At 40.5% G+C, this 17,464-nt stretch overlaps 2 long non-coding RNA genes across 2 annotated transcripts; one reads left to right on the forward strand and one right to left on the reverse strand.

The window, feature by feature from the left end:
• On the forward strand, positions 1-12,661 carry LOC138353988 (uncharacterized). Its single transcript, XR_011223369.1, has 4 exons — positions 1-250; positions 3,124-3,286; positions 4,531-4,629; positions 12,563-12,661. It is a non-coding gene; the product is annotated as an uncharacterized lncRNA (long non-coding RNA).
• On the reverse strand, positions 12,487-15,420 carry LOC138353989 (uncharacterized). The gene is made up of 4 exons (XR_011223370.1): positions 15,256-15,420; positions 13,959-14,179; positions 13,192-13,265; positions 12,487-12,630 (listed from the first exon to the last, which is right to left on the reverse strand). It is a non-coding gene; the product is annotated as an uncharacterized lncRNA (long non-coding RNA).
• Between the last annotated feature and the right edge of the window lie 2,044 nt (positions 15,421-17,464).

Raw genomic sequence — 17,464 nt, forward strand, 5'->3', positions numbered from 1 at the left:
AAAATACTTAGAGCATTCTATTGTGGTTTTAATATTGAACAATTATACATATACGAAACAGACAAATCTGGTGTCCGAAATAGTAAAAATATTAGTGTGCGATGTGATCAATGTAAGGGGGATATTGGGTGTACCTCGTATCCCCTACAACAACAAGAAGTTTGAGAGCGATGAGGCCGCCACCTACTAGCTTCAGGATGTCGTCGAATCTAAATCAACAATATACTACCGCCGCTACTTTCTCGGAAACGTAAGTACCTGCCGCTTTACTTCTCTCACCCTGCCTAGCCTGACCTGGCCTAGCCAGACCAGACCTAGCCAGACCAGACCTAGCCTTACCTAGCCTAGTCTGACCAGACCTGGCCTAGCCTTACCCAACACTAATCACCACACGTAACAGCCCAAACGAATCGCAAATAAGTACACGTAACAAGTCATATGCCCGGACACTCTTTCACCTTGGGGACTGAGTGGTAACTATTGTATAGAAGAGCCGGCTCCCTGAGAGTGGTAAGAGGGCGTGATAAGAGGCTAACGTGTGGTCTTGAAGGAAGTCGATAAAGCAGACAATTTTCAAAAGGAAGGGCAGCATAACGAGCAGACAGGAATGGACAGACAGTCGGTTATCCCATAATGTGTAATACGCCCCGCACAGCATGGGTGGAGTGGGGGGGGGGGGTTGTAGCAGGGCACAGTATGGTGATGGTGCGGGTGAAGTACACACCCACTGAATTCCTGCCATCAATAATTGTTTTCATAACCATTAGAACAATGGCATCCCTCCAGCCACCATCCTTCCACTGACCCCCTCCTCTGGTCCTCCACCTCAGACAATAACCCCCCACACCCCCTCTCCCTTCCAGACATCAGCATGTCAAAATCAGTACCATAATGTGTTTAAACTATTTAAACTAAGTCATTGTGTATCTCAAGGTATCTTAATTCATTTGAAAGTGTACATGTGCATTCGTTCATATACTCGCCTAATTGTGCTTGCTGGGGTTGAGCTCTGGCTCTTTAGTTCCACCTCTCAACTGTCAATCAACAGGTGTACAGGTTTCTGAGCCTATTGGGCTCTATCATATCTACACTTGAACCTGTGTATGGAGTCAGCCTCCACCACATCACTTACTAATGCATTCCATTAGATATAATCATATATGATTACACATAATCATAATCATTCTATACACATAATCATATATGTGTACGTCAACGTATACATACATGCGTATATATACCTCATATTAAAATACTGATAAACGAATGACCATGAACAAATTAATTTATAATTGTAGCATTATATATAATTTTAATAGACTAATTACGTGTTTATACATTTGAATGGTCCAGACAGGTGGCCAGCCTTGGACATATACACTTCTGGTAGGCACAATGACCTCATGTTAGACCCTTGATAGATTATGTGAGAGCGAGAGAGAGCTGGGGCAGGGAGGTGCGAGCCCCAGGGAGATAATCCATGCCCATGCCCCGCCTCGAGGTCAGTTCTCGAGTCACACCAAGAATAACAATCGAGCAAGTTGTCCTGACCAGGATGTGGCATATTAGGGAGGGTTGAGGAATAGGAAGCCTGTCTGATAGGGCTCTTGGCAAGCAGCTCTCCCTCAGTCTACCTATCTATATGGAAGAAATGTATCTAGGCCCTCCTCCCCCTGCCTATTCTCTCTCCCCCACCTTTCTTCCTTCATTTCCTCCCTCCTTCCCTCCCCCTCACTGGTGAGAGAGTAGGAGTGTGAGAGTGGTTAGAGAACTCGTAGTTCTCACGCTCGTGAAATTGTCTGCGACCCTGGAGGAGTAGAGCGGAGGGGGGGTGAAAGTAGGTGACGATGGAGGAGTAGAGGGGAGCATTATATGCAGTGAACGTAGGTGTCTATGGAAGAGTACATCATAGAGGAGGGTGAAAGGAAGGTGACGATGGAGGAGGAGAAGGGAGGGGGTGTGAAGGTAGGTGATGATGGAGGAGTAGAGGGGAGGAGGGGGGCAAAGGTACGTGTCTATGGAAGAGTACATCATAGAGGGGGGTGAAGGTAGGTGGCGATGGAGTAGAGCAAAAGGGGTGGGGGTTGAAAGTAATCCTGAGTTTAATTTTTTAGTTATATATAGTGACACCTTGGCTTACGAATGAATATTTATGAACTTTTCGGGTTACGAGCCTAATTTCTTCGAAAAATTTGAATCGGGTTACAAACTTTGCCACGGGAAAGGAGTTTGTTGATATACGTATGGGCTGACCTAGCGCGTGGTGGCATGGTGATCACGCCTCAGTTTACCAGTGTCTCCTGCCTAGTAAGTATCGCGCCTGAATTCTTTGTAAAGCATTACATTTGTTTTGGGATTTTTGGCTATTTGAACATAAAATTTGTTATGATATATCTTGCCATGAGTCCCAAGAAAGCCAGTGGTAAGGTTGAAGCCAAGAAAACACATGTGAGAATGACCATAGAGGAAAAACAAGAGAGCATTCATAAACATCAAAATGGTGCACAGGTTGTTGAACTAGTTAGGCAGTACAACAAATCTATGTCAACAATATGCACTGTACTTGCTAAGAAAAAGGAAATTATGAACATTAAAGTGGCAAAAGGCATATCAACAATCCCGAAACAAAGAACACAAACACTTGAGGATGTTAAAAAGTTTTTATTAATTTGGATACACAACAAGGAGTTAGCAGGTGATAGCATTTCAGAGGCCATCATTTGTGAGAAACCAAGGCATTTGCATGAAGACCTTTTAAAGAAAACCCCTGGAACGAGGGGGGGGGGGGGAAAGATGAATCAAGTTTGAAAATGTGAAAAGTTTGTGTGACAATAGAGCCTCGTGGAAAACTTTTGCTGTGGTCATTACCTGGTGGAATGCACCCAGGATGGAGTATTAGGGCTATACATCTTTTAAATCATAAAAGTAATAAACATTTTCCATCAACCTTACAAACAATATTAACCTATTTTCATGTATTTCCCCCATGTGCATTTTAACAAAGTTGCTAAATTGCCTTTATCATTCTGTAAAATTTCAATTACAGTACTGTACTGTATGTATAATTTTGTTAGTATAAATGGACTGAATATTCTGAAATTGCTATTAATTTTACAATTTCAGATTCAAAGGTGGTCTGGACACCCAATTTGGTCAGACAGGTGAAGAGAGCATTTAGGATAGTTCGAAGAGATGAAGATGGTCGCAATTGTGTTCGAAGAGGCAAACGCCCCCCTTTGCTCCTGACATTATGTTCAACCATTGACCTCTGCACACCTAACACAAGGTAGGTTGAAAACTCCTCCTTCATGTCATTGGTTCATTAGCCAGAAACTTAGGGCCCATGCAGGAATATCCCTAAAAAAAAAAAAGTGGCCCCAACAATGCATCCTCCAAGTCTGGAGGATGAGCAGGAGCATTGTCGAGAAGCAGGCCCTTTAGTGTCAAACTTTTCTCTTGCAGATATTTTTTGATGGCAGGGCAAACCACTACATCACAGTTTTTCTGCACGTTATATATTTTTTAAAACTCTTGGATTTTCGGAATGATACACGAGCAAGGGTTTAATTTTCAAATCGCCACACAGCACAAGAGTTAGCCTATCCTGACACAAGTTAGCCCAAGTTAGCTTGTGTTCGGGCAGTGACGTCTCCTCTTGGGTAATGTATGTCCTCTTCGGCAATTTTTTCCAGAATAGCCATGTCTCCTCACAATTAAACACTTGTTGTGGAATATATCCATCAATACAGTATCTACAAAATCTTTAAAATCACGAACAAATCTTTCAGCCCCTACTTTGTCTGAGCTGGCACCCTCACCATGCCTCACAACACTATGAATACCACGTCTTTTTTCAAAATTTCTCAAACCATCCCCTACTCACCTTAAACTCTTTCGTATCTGCAAAACTCGTTCTAGGGGTTTTCTTTATAAGATCTTGCATGAAGATTTCATTGTTGACCAAACCACACACTGGAAATTGAATAGACGACAACATTTCGATCCGTCCTGGACCATTATAAAGTCGATTGTGATGAGATGAGGGAAGCAAGAGCATTAAGTAGGCAAGAGAGAGAGGTGAGGAGATGGCAAGTATGTACGTATGTACATGAATAAAACATGTACATACTTATACATAACGTGTGTAAATAGTGTAATAAACACAATAACAGTATTTTGGGAGGAGGAATGTTGGCGAGTAATGTGTTGGAGGAGGGAGGGAGGACTGGCAGGGTGTGGCAGCTCACTCATGTTTTTTGGGCTCACCATACCAACATAGTGGATCGTTATGGTGAAGACATACGTAGATGGGTATATACAATGTGTGTATATAGTGTAATAACAGCAAAAACACTGTTTGATTGTAGAATATGTCGCATATATGAGGCCCATAATTTTGAGCATAGCGATGTTCTATACTTTGAATTATATAAATTCCACAAATTACACACTTTTAAATAATATTACAGCAAAAAAAAAGAAGAAATGAATGAGAAACTTCAAAATAATTGCGCAACATTTTATTCGCAGCAACTGCCGTCGCACGGGGTGGCGGGGCCGACAGACCCCCATCGCTCCAACGCTCAGCGCCCATAATTTGCTCAACTTCCCAGCTCCATCGCAGCTAAAGTAAGTCACATACAATATTTTTTGTTTAGTTTCCCCGTGATCAGACTCTGCATTTTAACAATATAAGAAGAGAAAAATTTTTTTTGGAAAGAATTTATTTCTTGTGCACCAGGGTGTTATTTGGAGACAGAGCAGTTCAGTGGTTAACTACTAAATTTATTTTTCTCCCACACACGCACCCCCCTAGGAAGCAGCCTGTAACAGCTAACTCCCAGATACCTATTTACTGTTAGGTAACAGGGGTCATCCCCTTTTGTACAAAGAATCTGCTAAAGCTTTTAGGGCTAATCTTTGACACTCGTTTGTCTTTGTCGCCCCATATTTTTTACGTTCGAGTTGAATGCTCTAAGGCCCTTAACTAACTTTAGGTCTTGTCCCATACTTCTTGGGGAGCTAATCGACACTGCTCCTCTCTTTACATTCCTCTCTCGTTCTGTCTAAACTCGATTATGGCCCTGTTTACTCGTCTGCTTCTCCTTCTACCCTTCACCATCTGGACACACTGCATCATACTGGGTTACGGCTCAGCTCTGGTACCTTTCCTTTGACACCTACCCTAAGCCTGTATGTTGAAACTGGCGTCCTGTTTCTACAGGATCGCCATGATCGCTACTGTCTTCTCCACCTTGCACGGTCCTTACAGCACCCTCACTCTTGCTTATGTCATGCCTTGACCTTTACCCATCCTGTGGTTCCTGTTCCCCTTCACCACCTATCTCTTTCTGTACGGTTGTCTCTCTTACAAAATGCTCTTTCAGTTTGTGTTACCAATATTTCCCCTCGTGTCATTCCGTCTTTGCCCCTATGGAGGGGTCCCCGTTCCTAAATTCTGTAAGCCTTGACCCACATGACTAAAACTTTTACCCCTCCTACAGTTCTAAATCACCTTTTCCTTGAACACTTTTCTTCACACTTCCACTCTATTTCCGTCTTCACCAATGGGTCTTAAGTCTGCAGACAGTGTAGGCTACTCTGTTGTTTTTCCTGACTGCACCTTTGTGTCTCCTGCCTCTGGAGACTAGCATCTTCATGGCAGAACTTTATGCTATTCTCTATGCTCTTCATCAACTCTTTTCTCGCTGTCAATCCTCCTCTGTGTTTGTAGTTGACACTTGCAGTGCCCTCATGGCTCTAGAATCCTTTAATCCAGTTCATCCTTTGGTAGTTGAAATTCAACATTGGCTGTTTCTTATCTCCAGTAGATTTAAGACAGTGGAATTTCGCTGGATTCCCACCCATATTGGTGTGTTCTTAAATGAGCGTGCGGACACTGCCGCTAAGGAAGCTATCGGCACCTGTCCCATCTCCCGTAAAGGTATTCCTTATTATGACTTTTACCCAGTTATTCATTTCCCCATTCTTGCCCGTTGTCAGGGTTGTTGGTCTTCTGTTACTGGTAACAAATTGCGTGCTCTTAAGAGTAGTGTGTTCCCGTGGCCTTCCTCCTACCACCGTAACCGGTGGTGGGAAACGGCTCTGGCGAGGTTGTATATTGGTCATACACGTTTAACTCACGGGCACTTAATGGAGCGCTGCCCTGCTTCTTATTGTCCAAACCGTTGTCTCTACATGTCCTGACTTCCAGGACTTACGTGTCTTGCTTCCCGACCATCCCTCACTGTCAATTGTCCCTCGATAAAATTCTTGGTAAATTCAATACCTTTGATATTGTTCGCCGTATGCGTTTTTGTTCTTGTATTGGCGACGTTAGTGATATTTAGCGCACTATGATTATCCCACACATTTGATGGTTTGATAATTACTGTACTGTACAGTACAGTACTTTGGTTTGGAATGTATCAAATAAAGTTGTTTCATGTATTCAAATGTGTGAGAAAATCCACTGGGGCTGTGAGATGAAGCGAACCTGTAACAAAGGCATTGCCAGTTGCATACTCTACCACCACTGATGGTAAAAGTCTTACAACTGGATATCTTGTGTGACGGGTTATGGTATCACAGCTATACTGAACCAAGATGGTATGGCTCTCCCTCACATTTTTTTTTTTTTTTTTTTTTTTTTTTGAGATATATACTAGAGTTGTTACATTCTTGTAAAGCCACTAGTACGCGTAGCGTTTCGGGCAGGTCCCTGGAATACGATCCCCTGCCGCGAAGAATCGTTTTTTCATCCAAGTACACATTTTACTGTTGCGTTAAACAGAGGCTACAGTTAAGGAATTGCACCCAGTAATTCCTCCCCGGCCAGGATACGAACCCATGACATAGCGCTCGCGGAACGCCAGGCGAGTGTCTTACCACTACACCACGGAGACTAGCAAATATAAATGCAATATATATATAAATATAAATATAAATATAATATATAACATAAATGAAAGAAATGCTGCTATTGGCCTTGCAGTGTGTAAGTTGCAGGTGGAAACAAATGAAAATTATCAAATAAATAATTAAACAATTTACTGAAATAGTAATGAACAAAAATAACACATGACAATACTTGACTATCATGTAATGCAAAGGTGAACAAGTTAGTATGACCTTAAATGCAAAAAATAAACTATAAGCAATGAATAAAAGTATGAAGATATACTGGTGTTCTGAAGACAGCTACCATACCACCATGGCATCAGTCACACGATGTTGGCTGGAAGTGGACGACGGGTTAGAGACACCAAGGTGATCCTAGAGCACTAAGGGAGAGATTGCCTCTCCAGGGAGGCAGCGCTCTTTATATAGTCCAGTGGTGATGACTCATCCAGTGTCAACACGAGGTGGACATCTGGTCAACTAGCAAACTGCTCGTTGTGGCTGGCGGTGCCTTTGTGTTGAGCTGTACCACTGTCAGTTGAAGGCGGCTAACTGCTTGTTTGTGGGGACAAACTGCCAGTTAGCAGTGGCGCCCGGCTTGCCTCTGAGTCGTACCAGGCCGTGCCAGGCCCTGGGGGGTATGGAGAGGTGGCAGGACTGATGACTCTTCTGGGCTGGTGTAGATGTATACTTCCAGTGCAGAGGCATTGAAGGTGAAGGGAAAAGGCAGTTCCACTGCTATGCAGGGGATTCACGTGACACTTGTGAAGCCACAGAAAGTCTGGAGGCCCTACTGAAGCCAGTCCAAGTATTAAATAAAACCCCTGAAGTACGCCGGTGAAGGGTAAAGTGAAGGGTGAAGCAAGACCGTATGCCCCAACTTCAGGCACACACAGAAAATCACGTTTTTGTCCCGCCTCTCAACTGTGTATTTGAAGTTGGGGCGTATGGTGTTGAACTGCTTCAGCCTTCACCTGAGTGCTTGTAGGTCTTACGTAAGACGTTGACTCAAGGAGGGGCCTCAAAACTTGCTGTGATTTATGGGGAAATCCGGTTGTAAGACTTTTACAAAGTCAGTAATATACTGTGGTAGAGTATGCAGCTGCCAGTGCCTTGGGCAAGGGTTTACGTCGCCTCACAGCTCCAGTGGATTTTCTGCTTGGTGTATATCAGGTTGTGATTTTGTGTGTGTACCGTATTGTTATGATCGCCGTCTGATAAGTCCTTTCTGGCCTCAAGAGTCATTTTTACCCACCTAGAAAGATTGCAGATGGCCAAAGCAGTTATTTAAGTTAAGAAGGGACAAGTCTTAAACAGAATTTTGCATAATATTTGACTGTAAAGGGGTAAATTGAGGTAGATTGAAAAACAAAATGGTGAACCGGGCAGGCGGTACTCACAATTAGGCGAGTACACTCGGGAACTTTTAAAGTGCAACCAAACATGCTTTAGGCTCTCACAACAAGAGGTGAGTGGTGGTGGCTCAGGTGCTCAGCCAATCAGAGCACCTAAGGAGGGAGGGCAGGAGTGAGAGGGGGGTGGTATGTGGAAGTTTGGTGACAGTTGTGTGTAGTTTGTTCATCTTCATTGTGGGTTTCATGGCTTGGTGTGCATTTCCCTAGTAAATTTAATTAGGGAAAAATTCAGGTGTTTGATTTTTTAAATCAACTTTTTAAATGTTGAGTTGTTAAAGCCTCAAAGTGCATGGAGTTGGTTTGGGAGTATGGCATCTCATGCTGTTGCGTGCTCGCGTGAGGTAGCAAAGGTGATGTAAAGTTGTGGGGTGTACATACTTGGGACGTCCTCTCTCGGGATGGCTGGTGTTAGACCTGTGTGTTTGTCGGTTGTTGAAAAGCCGTCATCCTTTGCTGTTGTGGTATTGATTTTACATTGTTCATCTTGTAATTAATACTGTAGTGCGATATCTAGGGCTACCATTTGTAGGTTTAAAATGTCTAATACAAACAGTTGTCCAATGAGTTTTAATAGGAAATATCATCCACCAAGCACCATTGTACAATTATATTAATTGATAGTATATGGATTGTGCAGAACTGCTTAGAATGATCTTTAACACTTGGCTATATTGGTCATGTCAAATACCTGCACGGTGAATGCTCAAAGACCCTTTCTTTATTCAGTGTTGTCACATACCTCATGGGGGTATGGATAGGCAAACACTCATTCGGTTAAACTTGCCTTGTAGTACTTTCAGAGCTCAGTAATTTGGAATCTGGTTAGCACTTTCCAAATAAATTGACCTTTAAAGTGAATTCCTATTTAGGTTTAAAACATTATACCGAATGAGAAAGTCGGATTATATAGCCGAACACCAGAAATGTTGTTATTCAATTTGGTTGCCTAAAGCACATTCAAGGACTACACATTACATGGCATTCCAGGATTCCTCTATACCTTGCCTTATGCTGTAAACATTGCCACAACCCTGTGTTTTATTGATTTAAATGGCCACAGGGAGGCATACAACACTGCAGATTATGATGTCATTAGTTATCCACTGTGCTGACAAGTGGGCTGACTGATGTTCGTTGACACCTGTATCGTGCTTCAATTTAATCACCAGGAGATCACCCTCTCACTAGACTCGTCGTAGGAGAGGGTGATTCCAGTATAGTATCTCAAATTACCTTGGATCATAAATAGCATAAGACTTGGGGGTAGGAGAGGGTTGCAGTGTTTGTCATGGCTCTCAGTTGTTCCTGGTATTAGGCAATTTAGTTCTGGAATCATTTTTGTTGGCCAATGTTAAACTTTTTCGAAAGTAGATGTTTTTCTGAAAGGGAAGGGGGGGGGGGAACCTCTATGCTTGGATACAGTTATCTAAGTGAATACTTAGATTTATACAGTAGAATAACTACCTTCTTTTCCTTAGTCAAAAAGGTTGCTTGTTTATTTCTAGGGACTTGTATTTTCTTTTATTTTTAACTGCAGCAACTTTCAGTGAATGATAGATTCTTACTGAAAGGACCTTTACTTCATTGTTGTTGCTTTATGGTCATCTCATTGTGTACAGGGATTCCGCGAAGCTTTTGGGGTTAGTTTTTGACACTCGTTTGTCTTGGTCAGCCCATATCTCTTGCCTCCGAGTTGAATGCTCTAAGGCCCTTAACCTCCTTAAGGTTTTGTCCCATACTTCTTGGGGAGCGGATAGGCGCACGCTCCTCTATTTGCACTCCTCTCTCGTCCTGTCTAAACTCAATTATGGTTGGCCTGCATACTCTTCTGCTTCTCCTTCTACTCTTTGCCATCTTGATGCTTTGCACCATACTGGGTTGCGTCTCGGCTCTGGTGGCTTTCGTTCGACTCCCGCCCTTAGTTTGTATGTTGACACTGGCTTTCTCTCTCTTCAGGACTGCCGTGATTGCTACTGTCTTCGCTATCTTGCGCGGTCCTTCCAACATCCTTCCTCTCGCCTCTGTCGTGCATTGACTTTTCCTCCTCCTGTGGTTCCTGTTCCTCTTCATTGTCTCCCACTTTCTGTCCAGTTATCTCGCTTACAGGATTCTCTTTCTGTTCATATTTCTAATGTTTCTCCTCGTATTGTTCCTTCATTACCTCCGTGGAGAGTCCCCCTTCCCAAGTTTTGTACGTCCTTGACTTGTATTACTAAAGCCTTTACCCCTCCTACAATTCTGAAAAGCCTCTTCCTTGAGCACTTTTCTTCGCACTCCCACTCTATTTCCATCTTCCCTGATGGGTCTAAGTCTGCGGATGGTGTGGGCTACTCTGTTGTTTTTCCTGACCGTACTTACATGTGTTGCCTCCCTTCGGAGGCTAGCGTCTTTACGGCAGAACTTTATGCTATTCTCTATGCTCTTCGTCTCTTGCTTTCTCATTCTCATTCCTCCTTTGTGGTTGTAGTTGATTCTCGTAGTGCCCTCATGGCTCTAGGGTCCTTTAATCCTGTCCATCCGGTGGTCATTGAGATTCAACATTGGCTGTTTCTTATTTCTAGTAAATTTAAATCAGTAGAGTTTTGCTGGGTTCCCAGCCATATTGGTGTTTCAATGAGCGTGCGGATGCTGCCGCTAAGGAAGCTATCCGTTCTTGTCCCATCTCCCGTAAAGGTATTCCTTATTCCGACTTTTATCCTGTTATTCATTCTTCCCCGTTGGCAGGGTTGTTGGTCCTCTGTGGTTGGTAACAAGCTGTGTACTCTCAAACTTAGTGTGTCCCCGTGGCCTTCCTCCTACCACCGTAACCGGCGGTGGGACACTGCTTTGGCACGGCTGTGGGTTGGTCATACCCGCTTAACCCACGGTCACTTAATGGAGCGCCGCCCTGCTCCTTATTGTCCAAATTGCGTTGTCCCTCTTACAATTGTGCATATCCTTGTTGAATGTCCTGACTTCCAGGACAAGCGTGTGTCTTGCTTTCCGACCGTCCCTCGATAGAATTCTAGGTGAATCGGATACTTTTGATATTGCTCGCCTTATGCGTTTTTGTTCACGTATTGGCATTCTTGGTGATATTTAGCACCCTCTGATTATTTCGCACTTTGGTGCCTTCTTTTGGTAATTACCTTACCTTCATTGTTTCATTTTAATGTGGTACAGTAGTTGTGATATGGATTGTTCTGGCTCACGTGCAAGGTCTTGGATTTTTTTCTGTTTTATAAAGAAATTGCCAGTCTTGTTACTATTTGTAGAGTTAGAGATCTGCATTAAGGCCTCAATATTATATTCTTTATTTTTTTTATAACATGTTATCAGCAATTTTTGTGGTTGGTAATATTTAGATTAATGTATATGACAAGGGTTGAGACCCCTTGTGGTATGACAGCATTTTTCCCCAGTCATTTCTTTAACAAATGAAAGGGTCCTCGTAACCATTCTTTTGTCGTTTCTACCACGTACCTGTTTGTTGCTTCTTGGTGTTTCATTTGGTACTTTGGCTATTAAAACAATGGCCTTTGGTAATGTTGCAATTATACCATTTCTAAAAAAAATGAGCAGGTTCATTAGGCAGGGTTTGTTTTTAGCAAAAAAAGTTTTACAAAAAAAAAAAAATTCCATTCCTTCAAGACCTTGCAGATGTTAGGTCAAACTAATTGACAGTAATCTGTTTTGCCCCTTTCAAACAATGGTTTTAATCTAGGTAAAATATTTCAGAATATCTGAAGTTTGGCAGACAAATCATTTAAGAGCTTTGATAAATTTAAGTTACCAAAGACTTTGGGAAAACCATGTTGTATAGATGCTTCAGTGTCACTTTTCTAATGTTGTGAATTTAACAATGATCTTTAGTAAATTTAATTATAATTTGTACAAAGCTTAGGTGTTGCATAGCTTTAAATTTACTTTCAAATATGAAAACATATATTGACTAAAGTTTCTTCCACTTTAATATTTCAGACTAATTTGTTAGTTTATGTAAATTGAATAGGTAGTCCACTTTTACATCTTTTCAATGCATTTTGCATGCACCTATGTAACAAGTTACAAATAGGTGTAAATTTTACCAAGTATTTATTTTCAAAGTAAAAAAATTTCAGATGTTTAAAACATTGCATCAATAGTAGTAAATAATTTCCAGCATAATGTCAGGATAAGGTATATAAAGTAGTTTCATTAAAAATGTTTTATTTAATAAGTTTTACATATAGTATTTATAATACATCTAATATTTATTACCATTTCAGGTTGTGGGACAGATGCTCCTAGATGAACAGAAGATCCAAAAGGCCAAGACAACTCCAGAGACAATCACCTGTAAAGGAAAAATAAACATTAGACAGGGACACTACTTTTATTATCACCAATGCCTAATAACAAGCCCATAAAATCCTAACATACTATCTTTTAAGATAGGCTCAGCAAGGCCTATCCCTTCCTCTGGTTTCAGTGCAGAGCTTGTTCCCTGAATGGGTGCATTACATCCACCACTTTAGTGCCATCAACACATTGTACATATGCTTTACAGAAAGCACTGTACAATGCATGCCAGGCACTAAAGTGTTAGATGCATGCACCCATTCAGCAAACAAGCCCTGTGAGAATTAACAATGTAACCATTGTTAAGGGTCCCTAAACCTATGCAAATCTAGTCCATCTATTAGATGGTTAATAGAGCAAAGCTCTGAAAAAGCCAAGCCAGGGAAATCTGCAGGACTGCCTGGTCCCCTTTTATGAAATGGGGTAGGATCAGTACAAACTGCATCATCCCCTGTGGGTTGTAACAGTAGGACATGGTTACACACCTATAAATGGACTAGATAAGAGAATTAAGATTAGGTCATTGATATAGCTAAAACATCGAATTCAAACTCACCCACTTTTGTAGATTTCCTTTTGCAGAGTAAAGGAGCCTCACTCCAAGCCAGTCCATGAATCATGATCACTCACCTGAAAAATATTAACAAATTAATTTCAGATTTAAAGCCAATCTTTCTTTACTTTTCAAATTAGCATTCAGTACTTTACAAATTCAGATGGAATTTACCTTTCCTACATATTCTAATAGCAGTAGTAAAGATCTAATTTAGCAATATAAATATATATGGCATCAATTTGCCAAGTTTCAGTGAATGTCATAACTATCCACAACTGCACTTCAATGGCAATTTACATTTATCTTTAGCCAATGCTATATTGTTTTAAGTTATTACTATTTTTTTTTACTTTTATGCAAATCTATTCAGATTAACCTTTACTACAACTAGCCTGATTCTGTTTAAGCAATTGGGACTTTTGGACTTTCCAAACTACATTCTGGAAAACTATATAAATTTAAAACCAACCTAAAGTAAACATTGAATAGTTCCTACTAGTGTTACTGGCCACTAATGACTAGGGGAAGTTAGCTCAAAGCATCTTTGATGTGCTTTGATGGCAACGAAAATGTTGCCCCCCTTCAAAAGTTAAGCTTGTCTACAGCATTTCTTTTTTTAATTAACTATGTAAGGGGGAGATTCTGAATAGCAAATGGCAAAAGATTCTGTAGCCATAGAACTATAAGCCACACTTTCTCCCCCCCCCTTTCCTCCCAACTGTTCAGTGTCAAAAGGGAGGGGGGTGTCCATTTACTGTACCACTTACATTTTAGTGTGGGCTTCATCCACTATTCTGATGTTAGCTGGAACATTTGTGCCAGTTGCTGGTTTGAAAGGGAGGCATACCATGTGCCAATTCAGGAAGCTTTCCACGTTCGTCACTGCATGTCAGCTCAGGACCTCACTACCATGTTGGGAGGCAGTTGAAGACTAACCAATCAACATCCATGGCTGGAGAGCAGTGCCAGCTCGAGGACAATTTACCACCTGCAAAAAATTTAATACTCTTAACAATCTACACCATCTATCTCATCTTTACCTAGCCCTCAAACCTTACATTTGTCAGCATTAAACTGCATCTGGTAGTCTTAACCATTTCAAAACTATATAGAGCATCGGTATTTTTTATTTGCCAATTCTGCAACTATTGCAGTCTAAACCATAATCTTGCGAATAACCTAGGTCCAAGGAGAGCTTTTAGGCACTACTTACAACACTTCTCCCAACTTAACCCCATTTATACTAATTTCCTTTGGTATAGCCATGACCTAATCAACTTCAGTCAGCATTCCCAATGATCCGAGCCCCTATCAATTTTGCGCCACTATCTAAATCTCTGCTGAAGTCAAGGTACACAAAATCACAAACATTATCACTATTTCCTCAACTATGCAACCTAATCCATGAACATTTAGTAATAAAACTATGCGATTCATGTATCTAGTCATGTTTCTCAAAAAGATTAGAGAAATGGTACTTGCAATGTTTGATTCTAGTAACTTTCATCACAATAGATTAAGCTAATTGGTCACTAACTTAAGCATTAAAGTTAACTCAAACTTTTCCTTTAAAACTTGCTATATTAGGAACTTTCCACGACCGGCCTTTACCCGACATAATTAAATAGGGTAAAAACGGTATATTAAATGCAGTAAAACTACGGTAAATTCCGTAGATAAATGATAAACTTGCATTCTTTAAGCATGGGCTGCATAGTAAGTGAACTAAACTAAATGTTAAGCACCCTGGCAAACCACTTCGTTCTATTCAATTTCTTTATTTAATCACTTTGTCCGGCTAGAATTTTTAGATTAGATTAAAGGAACACCCTCCCTGGTAACGGCTGAACTAATTAACCAAATACAAATATTTAGGCAAAATACTTTCATAAAACCCATCTACTTCCCCCACCAGTAGACTTGTTCAGCTAAAGGCATAATGTAATATTCCACTTTAGTAAATAAAGACTTAAAACACTACCCCATCTGTGTAGTTACCGGTTACCTGACATTCTACGCTTAAAATAACCCATCTATTCCCTATAATTGTTCGATGTAACTTACCTCTCACCCGCTGGTCGAGTACACAGCAGCATATATCCTCCTCCATCACTCACCGCGTGGATACTATTTCACTCTGGCCGCAAATTGCCTCAAATCACCTACGTTGTCCATAAACATATATAGAAGAGCAACTGACCGTAACACCCGTATAGCGATCATCATATAACGTGGGAACATTAGTAGTACTGCTGTCAAAACATAGATGGCGCCAGGACAAACGGTAATTCCTATGGACTCGCGCGCGCCTAGTTATGCGTAGGGAATTGAGCTTCAGCTGTTTGGTCCCGCCCCTCAGCTGTATTCACCTAGTTGTACTCACCTAATTTGTGCTTGCAGGGGTTGAGCTTTGGTTCTTTGGTCCCGACTCTCAACCGTCAATAAACAGGTGTACAGGTTCCTGAGCCTATTGGGCTCTATCACATCTACATTTGAAATTGTGTATGGAGTCAGCCTCCACCACATCACTGCTTAATACATTCCATTTGTTAACTACTCTGACACTGAAAAAAATTCTTTCTAATATCTCTGTGGCTCATTTGGGTACTAAGTTCCCCTTGTTCGTGTTCCACCCGTGTTAAAGAGCTGTCTTTGTAACTATCAAAATGCATATATCTTTGCTTTCACTTCAGTTATATTTATGACAAGGGATTTAAAATTTGCCTATATTTCTGCTTCTCTGATGACATTAAAAACTTTCGTTTATTACAGTATCTACATAAAATTAACATTTATCTTCATTAGGTTGTAGTTCTCATCAATAGGGAGAGCGTCGGTAAAAAAAAAAAAATAGTTTAAATATAAATATCTTTCCTCTCTCAATAATATGCCCGAAACGCTATGCGTACTAGTGGCTTTAGGTATTGTATGTACTAGCTCTATCTATAAATCCAATATTATGTTTGTAAATCGACTATTTATGTACTTTCCTGAATAAAATGAACTTTACTAATATCTAATCTCTGTGACTAAAACGTAAGAACGACTTTATCTATGCCTTTTTGATAACATATATAATTATAAGCTTTATTAGTGAATCTCTATTAATTAAACAATATATCAGAGAGTGTGTAAGGTTCGGTGTTCCATGTGCGAAGAGACATGGGAGATTTTACATCAGTACAGTAAATGTTTTAAGTAGCGAACGCATACTAACGAATAACGATTAGTATAGACCAACACTATTGTTCTATGAAGTCGATTTAACTTCCAGACATGTATTTTTCAATAAGTCTTAAATATTTTCTGGCTAGTTATGTTAGATATTATTAGAAATACGTATTCTACTTGTTAATATAATAAACTAAATTTGCGATCATTTAAGGAGAGAAGTGCGACGACTGGATCACTATGCACAGAAGGTTGATATGCCAACAAACACTTTCCAGACAACAATATATCTTGGATAAGTCGCTCCACAACATTGACACCTGGACCGTTGACTTCCTATGAGGCCACATATTTACTTATTTCATAATGGAAGTATATTATTTTATAGTAAATATATGTTTTCTCGTGTTCTGCATTAAGCACCAACATTATAGTGAATAAATATACCATATTTCTTCATTATTTAAGTAATGCTTGGAGGCTTTGAGTAGCTTTGGGTCATTAGGTGAACAGAATCCCCAATAGATGGGGCGAAAGTCGCGCTATCTCTCGCCCGAGCGAGAGTCGAAACTTATTTTAGAATTGATATATCTTTGTCCTCCAACAAGATATATTTCCTTTGGTGCACTCACAATAACGAGCATATCTCTGTCTTTCTGAAGGCATATAATATTTTAGGCTTTATAAGCGTATCTTTGTTAATTACACACTATATTGGCAAGTGCGTAGGCTTCTGCATTCCATGACCGACAAGCTACTGAATGCCACTATAAAAACGTATGTATCTTCACTTGAGCTTTATATATGTCTATGTTAAAGTATTTAAAATGAAGCTTATATTTCTATCTTTCTTGAGACATATAAAACATATGTGTTTATTAATGAATTTACGTGAAATAAGCATTGTTCTGAGAGAGAGTTGCTCTGTCGATCAGTCTGTGCGGGGTCGGAGCTCGGCGATTATTAAAACACATGTATCTTCATTAGAACTTTATATATATCTATGGTAAAGTATTTAAAATGAAGCTTATATTTCTATCTTTCTCAACACATATAAAAACATTTGCGTTTATTAACGAATTTACGTGAAATAAGCATTGTT

This window comes from Procambarus clarkii, chromosome 60 (genome assembly GCF_040958095.1).
Source record: "Procambarus clarkii isolate CNS0578487 chromosome 60, FALCON_Pclarkii_2.0, whole genome shotgun sequence".
NCBI classification, from domain to species: Eukaryota; Metazoa; Arthropoda; class Malacostraca; order Decapoda; family Cambaridae; genus Procambarus; species Procambarus clarkii.